Raw genomic sequence first — 4538 nt, 5'->3', positions numbered from 1 at the left:
CAGGCTACGAAGTACAAGTTACACTAAGACTAATTAGTTCATTCACACCACAGTGGTCTCCTCTCCAACCACTATCTAAGCTCACTGAAATACTCGGACCCAAACCCTGCAACCTTATTTTCAATTGGGGCGCGCCGCAGCACTAACCACACCAACTTATCACCAATGCTTTTCAAGCCCTACACAAACTAAAACAGGCTAATCGAGAAAAACCGCTGCAGACACCGTACTGGCTTTTGCCATGATTTTTATACTTCCCAACAACAGCAAGAAAAGGACAATGATTTCAACAAGCTCATCCACATTTCTTCATTCACTCACAGTACACAAAACTTCAAAGACACCCAAGCACTCCTTGCAAGTCGTGAATGCAGAGGCGTTAATGTCCACTTCAACACGACTGATTGACCAATTGAAGCACTGCTCCACAAGTCAAAGTGAAAGTTTAACAAGAGGCAGTCTCTACCTGTCTGAGCGGTGCTTTTCTTTGTTGTATTCCATAGCATGCACAGTGAAACGCGATGTAGCTTTATGCCTTCAGATGCATTGCAGTGAACGGCAGTTTAGGAGCCACATCAGACAAACGCGGGCTTCTTCGCTCCATGGGTCATCTAATGCTTTCGCATTAAACATGACAATGCAGTCAGACACAAGTTAAGCATAATTTAAGCTCCTTCTGACTCTTTCCCGACACCTTCAACATGACTAGGGCCGCAATGCATGCACACCTATCTAATGGCAGTGATTCTATGCTATTACTAATTTCATGTGAAAATTTAAAGTGATATCATGTCAAAATTACTTGTGCTCAGCACAAAAACACTTTTGAAAGCAACATAGGTCGTCACGTAAATGCAAATTGGTGCCGTAAAAGGGCAAGACCGCGTCACGTTTGCATAAATGCTGTAAAAGGATTACATAAAATAACCAAGAGTATTTTAAGCTTGAATGTCGGTTCCTCACTGCTGAAAGTGAATTTAAAAATAGTAAACAAGGAACTCGCAGTACTTTTTAAAGCATATCGCCAATAAAGTAATTTTTTTCTTTCGTTTTGCTTTTTTCAATATGGCCAATTTCTTCAACTTATATCTTTATATTATCACCGAAATATTTCACCAGCTCATGGAATAGCTTCCTTTAGTGATAGCCCCAAGAATGTAAGATGTGCTTAAAGTCGAGGCAGCCCATCCAAAAATGGTGCGGTGGACGCTTCAGCGTACAAGTAGGGACCACTTTATACATTCATTCAAGAAAAAAAAAAGGAAGGTTATTAGGCAGGTTACGTTTTTGGTGTGGGGCATGATTTTGCAGAAACTGCTTTGACGGATTGTGTCAATCGGGCACACATCCCAATTTACCATAGGCATGTTAACCCTGCATTTATATAAATGCAGAGAAGTAACCTCTTTGCATGTACTTCGGTTACTTTCTCACAATGTGCTTTGGTTACTTTCTCACAAATCAAAGAACTTCCCATCCACCAAGTGCAGTACATTGGTCTTTGCTTATTGTTCCATCAATATAGATAAACTCGTGTTCTGCTATTTCGTGTCCCTTTGAGGCGCAAAGTTCTGCAAATTTTGCTTCTAGTTTAAGCACAACCTTTCAACACTGCCCATGGTTAAATGTACCCTTTTCAACTGCACCTAAAACCAAAATGAGGCCTCTCTGAGTGGCAACATACTTCAAAACAAGGCTTTGCCTATTGAAGAATACCACACAAGACCTAGAGGTCAAGAAAAACAACACGCTTCATAATCGCCCCCCTAACTTATGCAGTAAACAGTTTCACAAATAGGCATCAGACGAAGCCTGTGCCACAAATCTGAGATCTGTATCTGCGCTATTCGTCATTTCATTTTGGACAGCACGCCTATACACTGGAGAACGATTCGCTGAATTTAGTCTCGTTGGCAAATGTCCGGAAACATCCACACGCAAGAATCACAAGCGAATTACTCATGAAGGATGTGGGGCAGTCAGACACCAAAAAGTCATTGCAAACTAACACTGCTTTTTCCGTCCTCTGTAAAACTGACTTCGTCCACTAGACAAAAAGATGAAATAAGAGCTACAAATCTTGCCACCCTGGTGATGTGCTCAACCACCAAGGGGCCCTGCAACCTCAACAAACACATTCCATTCGAAGCACACGTGCACATTTGTGAAAACGCGCCATGTGGGAGCGCTTAAAACAGGCCCAGCAGAGACCTGCACATAAATATAGTATAACAATGATACAACATTACCATCAACAAGCAAAAAACAACAATCGCAAAACTTGTGCACACACACACGCACACACGTGGCAAGATGGCCAACATATTGTCCCATCTCTATGAGGGTGACGCAGTAGTGGCCAACGACAAATTGACTGGAAAAGGTTCGGAGTACCGTGATTATCTCCCATGAGGTGGAAATGCCAGCAGATTAATGCCAATCAAGAATGCATACTTGGTATGTCCTGAATGTCCAGAGCTATTTTTGGCCAGTTACAGCAATAACAGCCGTAACCGAAAAAGGTTAAACATCGTACATTCCATCACTCCTAGGAGCTACTTGTCGTTTAGCACGGTGATAACTCTGCCTTTTGCTGTCCTAAAGCACGGTGCAGGCATTGCCCATAAACCTTTTAACATGCCAGCCATACGAGCCCAGCCGAACCACTCAAACGTCGCGGCCACAGATGCGATTGATGAAGGCCCGCCCTGCCCTAGGGGTCGGCGGGCGCCTCGAGCATGTTGAGCAGGAAGCTGTCGATGGGGGTGTCCCCGATGAGCTTGAAGAAGAACAGGTGCTCGAGGCACTTGAGGCCGATGCTGCGCAGCGCGGGCAGCCGCAGCAGCAGCTTGCCGAAGCGACCGGGCTGGTCCGGGTGGTGTCGGCGGCAGTGGTCCTCGAGCGCCGCGTACACCTTCTCGCGCAGCGCCTCGACGCGCGCCGCCTGGCGCAGGCCCTTGGCGTCCGGGTTGAACAGCACCACGGCGCGCAGGCAGCCCAGCTCCGTCTTGTCCATCTTCATGTCGCGCATCTTGGCCACCAGCTCGGCCAGCACGCGGTCGAAGATGTCGCCCACGCCGGCGCCGTGCGCGCTGTTCCGCTGCACCACGAGCCCCGTGGCGAGCACGATGCCGTCGCGCACGGGCACCGAGCGGTGCGAGAAGGCCGCGATGAGCAGCTCGTTCCAGCCAGCCTTGAGCAGCGCCGTGCGGTCCTCGATGGGCAGCTCCTCGAAGTGCGGGATCCTGCGGGCCCACTGCACCAGCTCGTGCAGCTGCCGCTCGGCCGCCTGGCACATGCTGTTCACCGGGTCCCGGTCGGCCGCCGCCGCCGCGGACGGCGCCGGCTGGTCCACGCGCATCTCGGCCTCCAGGATGCGCTCCAGGGGCATGTCCGGGGAGCCCGGAGGGGCTCCGACGACGGCGCCGACGATGCCGCCGCCTCCGAGGACGCTGCTGCTGCTGCCGCCCAGGGTGATGCCCATGCCCATGCCCATGGATGCTACGCCGCCGCCGCTGGTGCTCTCGACCTCGTTGTCGTTGCGGTCCTTGGAGCGCTGGCGCTCCTCCTGGACGGCCTCGCGCTTCATGCCGCACGCGAGGCACTTCTGGTAGCGGCAGTACTGGCAGCGGTTGCGCTGCCGCTTGTCGACCACGCACCGGCGCTCCTCGCGACACGCGTACGTCAGGTCCTTCCGCACAGTGCGCTTGAAGAAGCCCTTGCAGCCCTCGCAGCTGTACACGCCGTAGTGCTTGCCCGACGCGCGGTCGCCGCAGATGGAGCAGAGGTGCTTGGAGCCGCTCAGGGGGTGGCTGGCCGGGAAGCGCGAGTCGCCCCCGGCCGCCGAGCCACCCACCGACGAGGGCCCGTTGCTGAGCGACGGCTGCGCGTCCATGGGCCCGCGGTTGACCGTCATGGGCGGCCCGTAGCCGCCTCCCGACAGGTACGAGGACGGCGGCAGCAGGCTGCTCGAGACCCCGTTCGACGAGGCACCGCCATTGAGGCTCCGCGCCGGCTCCTGGTACGCCATGGTCGGGGCTGGGGGCCCGGCGGCGCAGGCCCGACCTTGCGGGCTGATCGGGCGCGCGATCACAAACAGGCTGTCCTCGAGCGGCCGCGGGTGAACGTTCACTGGGGCAACGGCACCCAACCGGAGCAGACGGGGCAGACGGCGACCTGATCCCAGCTCGAGCTGCCAAGGCGGCACAACGCGGCCAGTGTTGCCGGACCAGTCGGCGCCGCGCGCAGCTATGAGCAGCTGGCGACAGACGCGCGATTGACGCGCGAACAGTTCGTTGCACCGGTTGTACGCTCTTGTTGTCTGAGCGGCAGCCTATGCGAGGAGGTTAGCAATATTTTATAAGCGTTTCAGCGCTTGGCAGGCTTCCATGAAAATAGCGTCGTTTGAGGCAGTACGTGTACAGGTTGTTGCAACAATAAAAGCGCCGCTTTCAATTTTTCTTGTTTTGAAAAATGGCTGCAGTGAATTGATTGTTGCACCGAGGTGGAATTTTGGGGTTTATTTTTGTCAAAATAAT

At 52.7% G+C, this 4538-nt stretch overlaps 1 pseudogene; it reads right to left on the bottom strand.

The window, feature by feature from the left end:
• Positions 1–230: 230 nt before the first annotated feature.
• On the bottom strand, positions 231–4301 carry LOC144175588 (retinoic acid receptor RXR-alpha-B pseudogene; annotated as a pseudogene).
• Positions 4302–4538: the final 237 nt, after the last annotated feature.

This window comes from Haemaphysalis longicornis, unplaced genomic scaffold (genome assembly GCF_048455015.1).
Source record: "Haemaphysalis longicornis isolate Haplotype H1 unplaced genomic scaffold, Haemaphysalis longicornis Haplotype H1 scaffold_3, whole genome shotgun sequence".
NCBI lineage: Eukaryota > Metazoa > Arthropoda > Arachnida > Ixodida > Ixodidae > Haemaphysalis > Haemaphysalis longicornis.
Note: the sequence above shows the minus strand (reverse complement) of the source record. Positions and strands in the feature narration are given on the sequence as shown.